Source organism: Panthera pardus, unplaced genomic scaffold, assembly GCF_024362965.1.
Source record: "Panthera pardus isolate Hobbes unplaced genomic scaffold, ASM2436296v1 HiC_scaffold_19, whole genome shotgun sequence".
Lineage (NCBI taxonomy): Eukaryota > Metazoa > Chordata > Mammalia > Carnivora > Felidae > Panthera > Panthera pardus.
The window spans coordinates 13,890,416-13,906,796 of NW_026526754.1; the positions used below are offsets into that span (position 1 = coordinate 13,890,416).

General features: G+C 38.7%; 1 protein-coding gene across 3 annotated transcripts in view; it reads left to right on the forward strand.

The window, feature by feature from the left end:
- The window catches only part of ZNRF1 (zinc and ring finger 1), a 104,245-nt gene that overhangs the window by 26,592 nt on the left and 61,272 nt on the right, over positions 1-16,381 (forward strand). The gene's annotated exons all lie outside the window — the stretch shown is intronic.

The following is a 16,381-nucleotide window of genomic DNA, read 5'->3' on the forward strand; positions in this document are numbered from 1 at the left end:
ACATTTCCATCCAGAGTGTATGAGCGTTTTGATTTTTCTGCATCCTTGCCAATACTTATTATCTGTCTTTGATAATAACGTCCTAGTAGTTCTGAAGTGGTATCTCATTATGGTTCTAATTTGCATTTTCCTAAGGATGTTGGGTATCTTTTCATGTGTTTGTTGGTTGGTCCTTCATATATCTTCTTTGGAGAGCTATCTATTCAAGTCCTTTGCCAATTTTTTAATTGGATTGTCTTTTGTTGAATTGTAAAATTTCTTTGTATATTTTAGATACTGATCCCTTATCGGATACAGAATTTGCCAAACTTTCTCCCATTGTGTTGTCTTCATTTTCTTGATAGGGCTTTTTATTTATTTATTTATTTTTTAATTTTTTTTTTTAAATTTATTTTTGAGGTAGAGAGAGACAGAGCATGAGCAGGGGAGAGGCAGAGAGAGAGGGAGGGAGACAGACAGAATCTGAAGCAGGTTCCAGGCTCTGAGCTATCAGCACAGAGCCCGACACGGGGCTTGAACTCACAGACTGTGAGATCATGACCTGAACCGAAGTCAGACACCCAACCGACTGAGCCACCCAGGCGCCCCTTGATAGGGCTTTTTAAAAATTATTATTATTATTATTATTTAGAGAGCGAGCCAGCGAGTGTGCATGTGTATGTGGTCAGCAGGACAGACAGAGGGAGAGGGAGAGAGAGAGAATCTAAAGCAGCCTCTACATTCAGCACTGAACCCATCCTGGGGCTCAATCCCGCGACTCTGGGATCATGATTATGGTCCAAAATCCAGAGTCAGATGCTCAACTGACTGAGCCACCCAGGAGCCCCTCTTGATATGGCTTTGAGGCACAAAAGTTTTTTAATTTTGATGAAGGCCAATTTTGTTGTTGTTGTTGTTACTTGTGTTGTTGGCATATTTAAGAAATTATTGCCTAATTCTGGGTCACAAAGATTTACCCTGTGTCTACTTACAAGAATTTTATAGTTTTAGTTTTTATGCTTAGGTCTTTGATCCATTTTGCATTAATTTTAGTATCGAATGTGAGGTAAGGGTCCAACTTCATTCTTTTGCACAGGGACATCCCCTTGTCTTGGCACCACTTACTGAAAACACCATTCTTTCTCAACTGAACGGTCTTGGCACCCCTCTTAAAAGTCAGTTGACCTATAGATGTGTTGGTTTATTTCTGTACTCTATTCTGTTCCATTGGTCTATATGTTTATCCTTATACCAATATTACTGTCTGGATTATTGTAGTTTTGTAGTAAATTTTGAAATCAGGAAATAAGAGCCCTTTAACTTTGTTCTTTTTAAAGATTGTTTTGGCTATTTGAAGTTGCTTGCAATTTCATTTGAATTTAGGATCATCTTACCCATTTCTGTGAAAAAGGCAGTTGGGATTTTGATAGGGATTGCACTGAATCTCTAGATTAATTTGAAGAGTATTGCCATCTGAACAATATTAGGTCCTTCAGTGAATGAATATGGGATGTCTTTCCATTCATTTAGATCTTCCTTAATTTCTTTCAGCCATGTTATATAATTTTCAGTGTACAAGTCTTACACTTCATTTCAGTGTTCATTTTTCCCCTTAGTGTTTCAGCAACAAATGTTGAAAAGATGATCCTTTCCCTTACCAAATTACCGTGGGACCTGTATAGAAATTCTGTTGACCATGTATGTGTGGGTCTACATCTGGACTGTATTCTCGTTCTGCTCTTTATGACTGTCCTAATGCCAGTACCTTACTCTTGATTTCTGTGGTATTAAAAGTAAGTCTTGAAATCAAGTGTTGTAAATCCTCTTCCTTATACTTTTTAATGGTTTAGGGTATTCTCTAACCTTTACATTTCCATACACGTTTTCTTTTTTTTTTTCCCCATACACATTTTAGAATGGGCTTATAAATTTCTAGGAAAAAAAAAGCCTGCAGGAATTTTGATTTGGATTGAATGAAATTTATGAATAAGTTTGAGGAGAATTAACATTTTAATATTGCAAATTCCAATCCATAAAAGCAGTATTTCTCTGCGTTTATTTAAGTGATCTTTATAATCTCAGCACTGTTTTGTAGTGTTAGAATAAAAGTGTTGCATACATTTTTAAACATTTCTCTTTAAAAAAAAATTTTTTTTTTTAATTTTTTTTTTTTTAACGTTTTTTATTTATTTTTGAGACCGAGAGAGACAGAGCATGAACGGGGGAGGAGCAGAGAGAGAGGGAGACACAGAATCGGAAGCAGGCTCCAGGCTCCGAGCCATCAGCCCAGAGCCCGACGCGGGGCTCGAACTCACGGACCGTGAGATCGTGACCTGAGCTGAAGTCGGCCGCCCAACCGACTGAGCCACCCAGGCGCCCCTAAAAAAAATTTTTTTTTAATGTTTGTTTATTTTTGAGAGGCAGAGACAGAGCATGATCAGGGGAAGGGCAGAGAGAGAGAGAGAGAGAGAGAGAGGGAGACACAGAATACGAAGCAGGCTCCAGGCTCTGAGCTGTCAGCATAGAGCCTGACTCGGGGCTCAAACCCATGAACTATGAGATCATGACCTGAGCTGAAGTCGGACGCTCAACTGACTGAGCCACCCAGGAGCCCCCAAACATTTATCTTTAAGTATTTCATGTTTTTTTTTTTTAATTTTTAATTTTTAATTTTTAATTTTTATTTTATTTTATTTTTTTTTGCGAGGAGCACCAGCAGGGGAGGGGCAGAAGGAGAGGGAGAGAGAGAATCCTAAGCAGGCTCCACACTCAGCACAGAGCCCGACGTAGGGCTGTATCCCACGACCCTGGGATAATGAGCAGAAATCAAGAGTTGGATGCTCAACCAAATAAGCCATCCAGGTGTCCTTTCATGTTTGTTTTTCAAAAAATTTTTTAAATTATTTGTGATAAACTACACATAACATAACATTTACTGTCTTAACCACTTTTATTTATTTATTTATTTATTTATTTATTTATTTATTTATTTATTTATTTCAAATGCTTATTTATTTTTGAGACAGAGAAGAGGGTCAGAGAGAGAGGGAGACACAGACTCTGAAACAGGCTCCAGGCTCTGAGCTGTCGGCACAGAGCCTGACGCGGGGCTCGAACTCACAGACGGTGAGATCATGACCTGAGCTGAAGTTGGAAGCTCAACCGACTGAGCCACCCAGGAGCCCCTTAACCACTTTCAAATGTACAGTTCAGTGGTAGTGGTTGTGTGCCCAATCTCCAGAACCTTTTCGTCTTGCAAAACTAAAACTCTGTACTTGTTAAACGACTTCCTACTTCTCCTTCACCTAGTCCTTGGCAACCAGTATTCTACTTTCTGTTTCTATGAGTTTGACCACTCTTGCTACCTCATATAAGTAAAATCATGGTATTTGTCTTTTTGCAACTGGCTTACTTCACTTAGCATGATCTCCTCAAGGTTCATCTATTTTGTAGCGAGTGCCAGATTATTTTTCCTTTTTAAGGCTGATTAATATCCCAACACGTGTATATACATCGCATGTATATACCACAGTTTGTTTAGCCATTCATCCATTGCTAAGCACTTGGGTTGCTTCATCTTTTGGCTCTTGTGAATAATGCTGCTGTGAACATGAGTGTACAAACATCTCTTCCAGACCTTCCTTTCAGTTGTTTTGTATGTGTACTCAGAAGTGGTATTGCTGGATCTTATGGTAATTCTATTTTTAATTTTTTGAAGAACTGCCATCCTGTTGTCCATAGTGACTGCACCAGTTTACATTCCTGCCAGCAGTGTGCAAGGGCTCCCTTTTCTCCACATCCTTGCCAGCATTTGTTTCCTCTTGTCTTTTGGATAACAGACATCCCAACAGGTGTGAAGTGATCTCTCATTATGGTTTTGATTTGTATTTCCCTAATGATTAGTGATGTTGAGCATCTCTTCATCTCTTGTTGGCTATTTGTACATCTGCTTTGGAGAAATGTGTATTTAAGTCCTTGGTCTATTTTTAGATTGTATTTTGTTTTTGTTGAATTGTAGAAATTCTTTATATATTCTGGTTATTAACCCCTCGTAAGATATATGACTTGCAAATATTTATTCCCATTCAGTATATTGCTTTTTCACTCTGTTGTATCCTTTGATGCACAGCTTTTAATTTTGATGTGGTCCAATTTATCTGTTTTTACTTTTGTTGCCCGTGCTTTTGGTATCCTATCTGTTGATGCTATTTTTTTGAAAAATTTTTTTTATTTTCCTATACCAGTTTGTTGCTAGTCTATATAAATACGATTGATTTTTATGTATTGTACTTATATCCTATGACCTTGCTAAATTAATTATTAATTAGCAACATTTGTGTAGTCCATAGAACTTTCTACACACATCATTACATTATCTGTGAATCAAGACTTTACTTCTTTTCACATCCCTATGCTTTACTTCACTGCCCTGGCTAGGATCTCCAATACAGTGTGTTGATTACAAGTAGTGACACAGATGTCTTTGGGTTGCTCCCAGTCTTAGGCCGAAGTGTTCAGTGTTCTGTTATTAAGTATGATGGTATCTGTACATGTTTCATAAAGTTTCCTTCTATTTCTAGTTTGCTGAGAGTCGTTATTATCGATGATTGTTGAATTTTGTCAAATGCTTATTGTCTGTCTATTGATGAACATAGGATTTTTCTCCTTTATTCTATTAATATGACAAACAGTATATTTCAGTTTGTTCATGTTTATTTCAGTTTATTGGAATTTTGTTGAGGATTTCTGCTTTTATGTTTATCAGTAGTATTTATAAATTTTTTCCCATGCAATAAATAATATATATTATTTTGTATATATTATGAATATATTTTATATATTTAAATATATATTAAAATATATTTTATATATTTATATATATATTAATTTTTTTTTGAGAGAGAGAGCATGCACACACAAGTGAGGGAGGGGCAGGGGGAGAGGGAGGGAGAGAATTCCAAACAGGTTCCACGTTCATTGTGGAGCCTGACCAGCACAGGGCTCAATCTCACGACCTACCTGGAGATGGTGACCTGAACCAAAATCAAGACTGAGATGACACTCAACTGGCTGAGTCACCCAGGCGCCCCTCCATGCGGTATTTTTGTCTTGTTTTGGTATCAGTAATGTTGGCCTCTTGCAACAAGTTGGGTAGTGCTTCTTTTCTATTTTCTAGAACATGTTGTAGAGTATTTTTCTTTTTTTCTTAAATGTTTGATAGAATTCACCAATAAAGCCTTTTGAGCCTGGAGTTTTCTTTATAGGTATAGAGCTATTCAGGTTATGTATTTCTTACTTACCAAGTAAGCTTCAGTAATTTGTCTTTTTCATGTAATTTGTCCATTTCGTCCAATTTGTTGAATTTAGCAACAACATTATTGTTGTTATTATGCATATTATTATTGGCCGAAAGCTGTTTGCTGTGTTTCCTTTTCCTTTTTCTGACTATAAGGATGTTTAGGGATGACTCATCTTTCATTCCTGACATTGGTGATTTGTGCCTTTTTTCTGATTAGTCTGGCTAGAGGTTTATCAATTTTATTAATTGTTTCAGTGAGCCAGATTTTGGTTTCATTGATTCAATTACTATATTGTTTTCTGTCTTCTGTTTTGTTGATTTCTGCTTTTTATTTCATCCTTCTTTCAGTTTAATTGGCTCTTCTTTCTTTAGCTCCTAAAGATTAAAGTTTAGATCATTAATTTTAGACTTTTCTTCTTTTCTCCTATAAGCATGTAAAACTGTAAATTTCCCTGTAAACAGTGTTTTATTTATTTTTTGTATTATGTATTCCATAAATTTTCATTATATTGCTTTTCTTTTTGTCCATTTCTATGTATTTTCTAATTTTCTCTGATTTTATTTCTATAACTCACAGGTTATTAGAAGCATCTTATTTAATTGCCGGATATTTGAGGGTTTTCCAGATATCTTTCTGTTGTTAATTTTGGTTTAATTCTGTTGTGATTAGAAAACATACTTTGTATGACTTGAATCCTCTTAAAAGTTTTCCATTAAGTTTTTATTTTAATTCTAGTATTGTTAACGTACTGGTTCAGGTGTACAATATAGTGATTCAACAATTCTGTATGTTACTCAGTGCTCATCGTGACAAGTGCCCTCTTAGTCCCATTCACCTATTTCACCCATCCCCCCACCTCCCCTCTGGTACCTGTTATTCTGTTCTCTTTAGTTAAGAATCTCTCCCTTTGTCTCTTTCTCTCTCTTTTTTTTTCCTTTGCTCTTTGTTTCTTCACTTCCACATATGAGTGAAATCGTATGGTATTTGTCTTTCTCGGACTTATTTCATTAAGCGTTATACTCTCTAGCTCCATCCAAATCAGTGCAAATGAATCCTCTTAAATTTTTTGAGATTTGTTTTGTGACTCAGAATGTGTTCTCGCTTGGTGAATGTTCCACAAGAATATGAAAAGAAAAGTCTTTTCTGCTTTTAGGTGGATTTTCTATCAGTGCCAGATCAATTTGGTTGATAGTGTTTTTCAAGTCTTCTGGAATTATTATGATGTTCTGTCTACTTGTTTTATCAGTCACAGAGGAAAATGTTAAAATCTTTAGAAATACTTGTAGCCAATCCAGCTTTCTTTTGCTTAGTGTTTGCATGGTTATTTCAATCTTTTTACTTTTAACCTATCTATATCTTTGTATTTAATCCTATTTAAAGTAGATTTCTTAGTGAAAGCATATAATTTTGTGTTGCTTTTTTTTAATACAGATTATCTTTGCCTCTTAACTGGAATGTTTGGATTTAATGCAGGTATCAATATAATTGGGTTTAAGTTGATCATCTTATTTTTTATCTTTTGCTCTTTTTGTTGTTTTATTTATTTTTTGTTTGTTTGTTTTATTTTTTCCTCTTTTCCTGACTTCATTTGGAGTAAGAGAATTTTTAAAAATTTTTTGGGGCGCCTGGGTGCTCAGTCAGTTGTGTCCCACTTTGGCTCAGGTCATGATCTCTCAACGGTTCATGAGTTCGAGCCCTATGTCAGGCTCTGTGCTGACAGCTCAGGGCCTGGAGCCTGCTTCACATTCTGAGTTTCCCTTTCTCTCTCTGCCCCACCTCCACTTGTGCTCTCTCTCTCTCAAAAATAAACATTAAAAATTAAAAAACATTAAAAAATATATTTATTTATTTTTGAGAGAGAGCAAGCAAGCTGAGGAAGGGCAGAGAGAGAGGGAGACAGACAATCCCAAGCAGTCTCCACGCTCTCAGCACAGAGCCCCACCCAAGCCTCAAACTCATAAACCATGAGATCATGACCCAAGTCGAAATCAAGAGTCAGACCCTTAACTAACTGAGCCACCCAGGCACCCCTGGATTGATAGAATTTTGTATTATTACTTTTTATCTCCAATATGAGCTTACTAGCTTTTTACCTCTTTGCTTTATTTTATTAGTGGTTGCTCTAGGTTTTACCATAGACATCTTTAACTTATCACAGTGTACCTTCAGTTTGTGTTTTATCACTTCATATACTGGGTGAGAACTTTGCAACAATGTTCTTTTATTTACTTGCTTGCCCCAGAAGATCTCTAAGTCCTTTACCACTGCCACCAAGTTCAGCCCTTGTACCTGAGAGGAGAATGAACAAATAGGCTCAAAATGATGAAATGCAGATTTCACACTTCATGTAGCAGACATAAGATCTTGAACAAGTCATACGAAGTTGAGACCTGAAAAGCAGATATAGTCTCATTTTTTTCGTTCTGTGATTTCAGTGGCTAAAAGAGTGAGGGAAAGTTCAGTGTAACAGAGACAGGTGAAGACTGAGCTATAATTAGCAGGAGGCTGCCATTAGCAGTTTAATGCCAGTTAAAGTAGGAGATTCTGTTTACCACCTTATGTAAGAATCAGGAAGGATTCCTTTGAGTATCATCAGTTTCCTAAATCCTAGCAGAACTAAGCTCTACCTGCCGGCATCCTTCTGAATGTGAAGACTGTTTGCCCTGTTTGAATGAAAGCTTCCTCTCTCTCAAGCAGTAGACTCGAGGACTTGTTACTTCCCAACGCTGAAGTGTTCAGTAGCCAGCTCTCAGTTGTGAGTTGAGATCATTAAGACTCACATAGCTGCTTTGGGCTTAGAGCTCATCTCTGCAGTTCTCCTTTTAAGGATCCATCTCTAAATGAGCACGGCCTGTTCTCTGGCAGCTAAGTTATCTGCTTTCTCATCCAAAGAGCTTTGGACAACCTGTCCAGAAACATAGAAGCAACTTCGTTCATTTTCTTTCTCAGATAGTTGACATTTCAAATACTTAAAAGGGACAGTAATACCTGCATGGTACTTGGATGAGTAGGATTTGTCCAGTGTATCTGGATGGTATACGTGTATGTGTACATACATATGTTTAATTCCCTTGAGCACTGTTAGATGAGCTATATGTGACTTTGTTTATTGTATTTGCTTAGAGTACATTCGAGAAAATCCTAGGGCTATACAACACTTTATACAACATTGACTTGGGAGGGAAGAGAGAAGGGAAACATGAACTTGACATTTCTTGAGTGCTTGTCCTGGACCAGGCTTCCCATCTTACAGATGGGAAATGGCAGACCTAGGATTTCAATCTGCGTGACCTCAGCATCATCTTTTGCAGCCTTTGTCATGGGTGGCATTTTAAATATGATTAGGTTTATATTTTCTTTCCTATTACAAAATTAACATGAGGTGCTGGTATTTAGAGGGAAGAGCAGAATGGATGACACTGTTGAAATCCACATCTTCAAGATCTCTTGTTCCTTCTGTTGTAGCAAACTCTTAAGAGTAGAACCACATTGGGGCGCCCGGGTGACTCAGTCGGTTGAGCACCCGACTTTGGCTCAGGTCATGATCTCACGGTTTGTGAGTTCGAGCCCCGCGTTGGGCTCTGTGGTGACAGCTCAGAGCCTGGAGCCTGCTTCAGATTCTGTGTCTCCCTCTCTCTCTGCCCCTCCCCCACTCACGCTCTGTCTCTCTCTGTCTCAGAAATAAATAAACATTTAAAAAAATTAAGGAAAAAAAAGAGTAGAACCACATTGATGGGTTGGTGTGTAATGGCAGTCCTGTGTTCCATTTGGCCTTAAGAAAGGAATTTAGAAATGTTCATGTAACTTGCTTTTTTAGTATAAAATTTGGAAAACAATAAAGCCTTTTGTCTACAGATCTGGAAAACTTCAGTGATAAGGAAGCAGATCAGGTCTGTCTTGTGATTCTTCCCTCAGTAGCTAGATTCAGGCTCCTCCTACCCCTGAGGTGTAAGTGTACTCCACACCTGTTGACTACAATCTGCATGTCATTTACCTGGAATAATGTTCGAGAATCAGCTTGAAACCTATTTCTGTTGTCTTTTATTAGGTAACAAAACCAACTCCAAAATCTAATGGCTTAAGACCACAGCCATTTTATATTTGCTCATACTTCTGTGACTCAGGAATTCATGCAGGGCTCAGCCAGGCAGTTCTTCTCTGTGTGGCCATAGCAGGGGCATCTCAAGGTTGTAGTCAAGATGGTGACTGGAAGTGGAACATCTAAGATGGTTTCACGCATAAGACTGGTCTGGCACCTCGGTAGGTGTGGCTAGGAGGCAAGGACCCCTCCTCCACGTGGCTAACTTGGATTTTGTTACATGGCAGCAGGATTCCAAGAGGGAGCATTCCAAGCAGTGAAGGCATAGCTGCAGCTCTGTCAGGGCCTGGCCCCAGAAGTCACTTCCTCCCCATTCTGTGGGTCAAAACAAGAATCTGGGCTAGCCTGGTGATATGGAGAGGGGCCATTGCAGAGGAGCCTGTGGGCCAGACAGTATTGTTGCGACTCTTTAGGAACATAATCTACCACCAAATCCTCTCCCTAGAGTGCTTGAGCCCCACTCCAGGCCCGTTCAGTCAGAATCTGACAAAACAATGAGGCGCTATTAGGAATACTGTGTGTGTGTGTGTGTGTGTGTGTGCGCGCGCGCATACACACTCCTCCAGGCACATTACATTGAGGTCCTCAGTCTGGCTCTTTCTGGCTCTTGCAATATGGCATTGCAGTGTGCGAGACTACTCCCACTCCTTTGAGCCATACTGATAAGAGAAATTGAAAATAATTTAAGTGCCGTTACATTTTTTTTCTAGGATGCAGTCCTACTTGTATAAGAATTCCCCCTGTCTGTTCCCACATACACTGATGTTGAGTAGTATTGTTTTTATAATTGTTGAAAAGTATGGTGAATTCCTGGTAAGAACGGGGTCTTCTGTGTCTTCTGTGTCTGTGTCTTCGGTGATAGCCCAGGATTAGACTGCAGTAGGTATGCAGGAAATTGTAGAATTGAACCATTAAAAATGGTGCTGCTGCTGCTGCTGAGTGTTATCAGTGCCTGTCAGAATTGTGATGTTAAAAATTTTTTTTTTAACGTTTATTTATTTTTGAGACAGAGAGAGACAGAGCATGAACGGGGGAGGGTCAGAGAGAGAGGGAGACACAGAATCGGAAGCAGGCTCCAGGCTCTGAGCTGTCGGCACAGAGCCCGACGCGGGGCTCAAACTCACGGACTGTGAGATCATGACCTGAGCTGAAGTCGGACGCTTAACCGACTGAGCCACCCAGGCGCCCCAGAATTGTGATCTTATAGATCAAACAATTACACATCCCTGTTAAGAATCCAGAAAAACACGTGATCTTGCACTTGAACAGATTTAAAATTAGATTCAACTTGAAGACCCGACTTCGGCTCAGGTCATGATCTCGCGGTCCATGAGTTCGAGCCCCGCGTCGGGCTCTGTGCTGACAGCTCGGAGCCTGGAGCCTGTTTCGGATTCTGTGTCTCCCTCTCTCTGACCCTCCCCCGTTCATGCTCTGTCTCTCTCTGTCTCAAAAATAAATAAACTTTAAAAAAAAAAAAAAAAAAGATAGATTCAACTTGAAAGGTAACCTAAACATGTTTAAAGGAGAAAACATTTTTTTAAATGTGGAAGCACGTTTAGAAACTTTGAATAAATTTAATTAACTTCTTCACAAATGACTTCATTTAGAAAGGCCTAAAGCGGAACCCTTCTGACTTTGAACCATTTAAAATATAGGACATTTTCTCTGTCACTTTCAACACAGGAACACAGATTTTACTCTTGAAACTATGTATTAATGGTCCATGAGAGTGCTGTAGCTCATAGAGTGCTAAACCATGAGATTGATCAATTATAAGATTCTATCCTGTAAGAGGTATAGATTGCTTGTCCTTCTTCCGTAAAGATTTGAGGTAATCTCTGGTGGGACTTTGCAATCTGTGTTTTTCCTGTGTGTTCCTGGCGCTCTGTAGGAATGCAGATTTAAAAAAAAGAAGTGCAAAGTAATGAACCCCACCCCAGACCTATCTGGGGTGGAGGGATATTTGGGGTTATCTGTGTTTCAACAGGTTTTCCAAGTGATTCTTACATGTGCTAAAGTTGGAGAACCACTCTTGCAGAGAAATCCATTTCTTAGTTCTCTGCCCGAAAGTTACATTTCTTCTACAAAATATCCCAAAAAGATTTTCACAGTATAGGAACCTGCAGTTAGGGCTCTTAAGTAATACAGGTGGTTGGTTGCTGGTGGTTTTTTAAATATAGTTTACATACTATAAACTTCATCTATTGTAAATGTACAGTTCAGTGATTTTTAGTAAACACACAGTAGTACACAGTACTACTTTAGTGATACACAGTAGTATCACTAAAATCCAGTTTTGCAACTAAAATCCAATTATATGTTTGTGGTCAGTCCCTGCTTCCACCTTCAGTCCCAACCACTTACGCTTCTGTCTCTGGATTGGTGTTTCCTAGAGATTTCTTATAAATGAAAGACTATATAGTCTTTTGCGTTTGGCTTCCTTGACTGGGTTCATCCATGTTGAATGTGTTGTTCCTTTTTATTGCTAAATAGTATTCCGGTATATGAATTTACTACATTTTGGCTATCCATTCACCAGGTGATAAGACATTTGGATTGTTTTTAGTTGAGGTAGTTACGAATGATGCTGCTGTGAACATTCACATGCAGGTTTTTGTGTGGTCGTGTATTTCCACCTGGGAGGTCTTTGTTTAACCTTTTAAGAAACTGGCAAACATTTTCAAAGTGGCTGTACATTTAAGCAGTTGAGTGAGGGTTCCTATTTTGTCACATCCTCTCAACACCTGGTATTGTCAGTCTTAGGAATTCTAGTAGGTATGTAGTGGTATCTATTTGTGGTTTTAATTTGTGTTTCCCTAATAAGTAATGATGTTGAGCTTACTTTCATGTGTTCATTAGCAATTTATATATTTTCTTTGGTGAAATGTCTTCAAATCTTTGCTCAATTGGTCTTGTATTGGGTTGTTGTCATCTTACTATTGAGTTATAAGAATTCCTTATGTATTCTGGATACAAATCTTTTATCAGATATGTGATTTGCTAATAATTTCTCCCAATGTGTGGCTTGTCTTTTCATTTTCTTAAGTGGTTGTCTTTTGAAGAGCAAACATTTTAAATTTTGATGAAGTTCAGTTTTACCAATGTTTTTCTCTTATTGATTATGCTTTTGGTGGCATATATAAAAAAATCTTTGCCTAACCCAAGGTCACAAAGATTTTCTCCTATGTTTTTATCTAAAAGTTTTATAGTTTCAGCCCTTACATATGTCAATATTCCATTTTGAGTTAATTTTGAGATATGGTGTGAGATAAGGGTGTAAGTTCTTTTTTCTCTCTCTCTCTCTTTTTTTTAACATCATTGCAGCAGTAATCTAGATACCAGTTGTTGAAAAGACCATCCTTTCCCCACTGAATTCCCTTGGCAAAATCAACTGGCCATTAAGTGTAAAGGATTATTTCTGGACTCAGTTCTCTTCCATTGACTTACGTGTCTATCAGTGTTTTGGTTACTCTTGGTTACTTACAGTTTTATAGTAAGTTTTAAAATCTGGTAGTATATGTTTTCCAACTTTGTTATTCTTTTTCAAAATTGTTTGGCCATACCAGGTTGTTTGTATTTCCATCTGAATTTAGGATCACCTTGCCGATTTCTACAAAATGGTTATCCCTTTTTGAATCTTGAAGATTTTTCATTCAGGAGTCTGAGACTTCTCAGAGAGGAGCTGAAACTGACTCACTGCTCTTTGAGAGGTTATAACAAACGGTTCCGGAGAGACACTTGCTGTCGTGGCACTGCTCCAAGTTAGGCATGTTATGTTTAACAGCTAGTGAGAACATAGGTCAAGGCCAACTCCTGAGCAGCAATGGCTGGGGTGTTTCCCTTCACCTCGAAGTCTCACCGGTTGTTGGCACTCCATAAATACTTACTAGGAGTGAGAGAGCATCTGCGATAAAGAACAAGTTGAAGATGAAGCATTTATCTTCTCTCTCCTGTTTGAGCCTTCCTTACTTTAAAGCCATCTTGATACTGTTTTGAAGCAGCCTGGCCAAGCATGGCTCCCTCTTCATTGAGTTACAGGCAGCGTCTTGGTTGATTGCTTTTATCAGATTTTTTTCACCTGTTCTTGCCTAAGCCTGTAATACATTATCACTCAAACCAGACATGCTTTTATCTTTTTAGAAGCTTGCAAGGGGAAGCTCTGGTGCTTTTCTTCCTCAATTTTACTTAGAGGAACATTTTATCTCTTTCTTGCAAAGGTTGGCTGTTCATCTTTTAACATTTTAAATGGGCATTTCTTTTGAACAGGCTCCCTTCCAAAAACTGTATACTTCTTCTATTTCACCAGGCCTTTTATGCCAGATTCACTTAGACCCAACTAATATTTACTGAGTGTTTGATGTATTCAGACTGTCAGTTTAGGCCCTAGTAGATGTGGAGAAATGGATAAAACCTAGTTCTTGGCCTCATGGAGCTTGTAGTCTGGTCAGAGAGACACTGGGTAATGTTAAGTGCACAAATAGCTATAGAAGGTAGCAATTTAAGAAATTGGGAAGGTCTCAGGGTTGGATGAAGTCCTGGTTCTTCAAGGAACCTCCTGTGAATCAGGGGCTCCCTTTGCTTCATATTTTTAAAACCATGATCTTTCAGAATATAATTCTTGGAAGTCTCTTGTGGCAGTTTAACCTTGCTGACTGTAGAACAGATAGAGTGCTTGACTTCCAGACTTCCTTGTCCTCTTGGGTCACTTTGCTGTCTCTGATTTTACCAGGCTCTAGGATGTATTTTTAATTATGTTATTTGATGAGTACTCTGTTTTCCCTTGGGGGGGGAAATATATATATATATATATATATATATATATACACACACACACATATAAATACATATGTATGTATGTACACATACATATGTAAATATATGTACATATATGTACATATATTTACATATACATATACACACATGTGTGTGTAAAACAATGAACTATGGGTAACATGCTTATAAAGGGAGTAACATAATATTTTAAGCACCTCATCTGTTATTTAATATATTTTTTAAAGTGGGATTCTTTTCTCTAATGTTGCTTAATACTTCCACCGGAAAAAGAAGGTGTCAGACGATTTGAAATAGTGACTCTGTTAGCCACTCTCCTGTCCCTTTCTGTACTGTGGGAAACCCTTTTTAGCAGAATCTCCTGGCAGGTATCCTGGTTGGATCTGTGGGCAGTGCTTGTCTGGTGGTCTCATGGATCTGGTTTAGATACCTGTTCTTTGAGAACTTGGTGTGAGAGTTTGTTTGTTTGTTTGTTTGTTTGTTTGTTTGTTTTTAATCTAACCCACACCCATGCAAACCACATTCCCCGTGCCAGCACCAAAATAACCCTGGCCATGACTCAAGAAAAACCTGGTAAGTAACCTAAAATTAAATGCGTGAACTCTCCCTGCCCTTTGCATTACATTTTTGTTGTTGTTATTAGGTAGTCTTGTCTTTTTTCCCCTTAGGAAAAGTCCGGGGAAAAGTTTGAGTCATTATCCTAAGCACAGAGAAGGGATGGATGATTGGGGAAGGAAGATTATTGTTAAAAAGCACAGGTGGGGCCAATGCAAATTTTACTGAATCTGAGATTTTCTTTTTTGTTGTTTTTTTAAGGAGATAGAGGTTTATAAGATTTTGTTTTTCAATAGCAATAAAGATTCCATGACATTATCCATCCCTAGTTTTGTCCCAGAAATCCCTGTTATGATCTTGACTTTGACCATGAACCATACTACACCTGGTGCCTGTAAGCCTACTCTGCTGAGTCTTCTTAATGAGCTCACTGAGTACTCACAGGTGCAGAGTGTGGTATATTTGCCCCAGCACCTTTCTGATTATAGGAGATTGTGTAAGGCTTGAAAGGGGGCAGTAACCTAAAGTTGGTTTTTATTCTGACTTAAAAATAAGTGTCTTGGATATTAAAATGCTTTCTTTGCTGTTTTCTTTTTTTAATGTTTTTATTTTATTTTTGAGACAGAGCACAAGCAGGGGAGGGGCAGAGAGAGAGAGGGACACAGAATCTGAAGCAGGCTCCAGGCTTTGAGCTGTCAGCACAGAGCCTGACACGGGGCTCGAACTCATGGACCACGCGATTGTGACCTGAGCCTAAGTCAGATGCTTAACTGACTGAGCCACCCAGGTGCCCCTCTTTGCTGGTCTTAACCTTCCTGCTGAGGTAGTGGTAGTTATGCGGGTGAGCTTACTGTCTTCTGAAAAGACAAATGTGTACAGAGAGTAGAGAACAGCATTGTGGGACTTTTAAAAAACAGTATGAGTCCTTTAGAGTTTAACATTTGCGTTTATTTAGATCTCAGAGTTTTTTATTTTTACCAAAAAATTAAGCATTTCAAATATATACAGGAGTATATGAGGGGCACGTTGGTGGCTCAGTCCCTTGCGTGTACAATTCTTGATTTCGGCTCAGGTCATGATCTCACAGTTGTGAGACTGAGCCCCTCATGGGGCTCCAGGCTGGGCATGGAGCCTGCTTGCCTTCCTCTGCCTGCCTCTCTTCCCCCACCCCCCCCCCGCCCCGAAAAAAAATAAAGACAGAAAGAAGGAAAAAGTACCTATCACCAAGTTGAAATGTTTCTATTATTCTTTAACATTCTTGTGAATTTACCTGTGCTTGTACCACCACCACCACAACAAAATGTAATGCAAAGGGCAGGGAGAGTTCATGCATTTAATTTTAGGTCACTTATACCATTTCCTGATGGAGACAATCATATCACACTTGTGTTTCTTCCTTTCTAGTCCTTGTATCTCTTCTCTTTTTCCTTTCTTTTTTTTTTAATGTTTTTATTTACTTTTGAGAGAGAGAGACAGACACCGAGGATGAGTGGGGAGGGAGCAGAGAGAGAGGGAGACACAGAGTCCGAAGCAAGCTCCAGGCTCTGAGCTGTCAGCACAGAGCCCAACGTGGGCTGTGCTCTCATGAACCGCGAGATCATGACCTGAGCTTCTGAAGTCGGACTTTCAACCGACTGAGTCACCCAGGCGCCCCTCT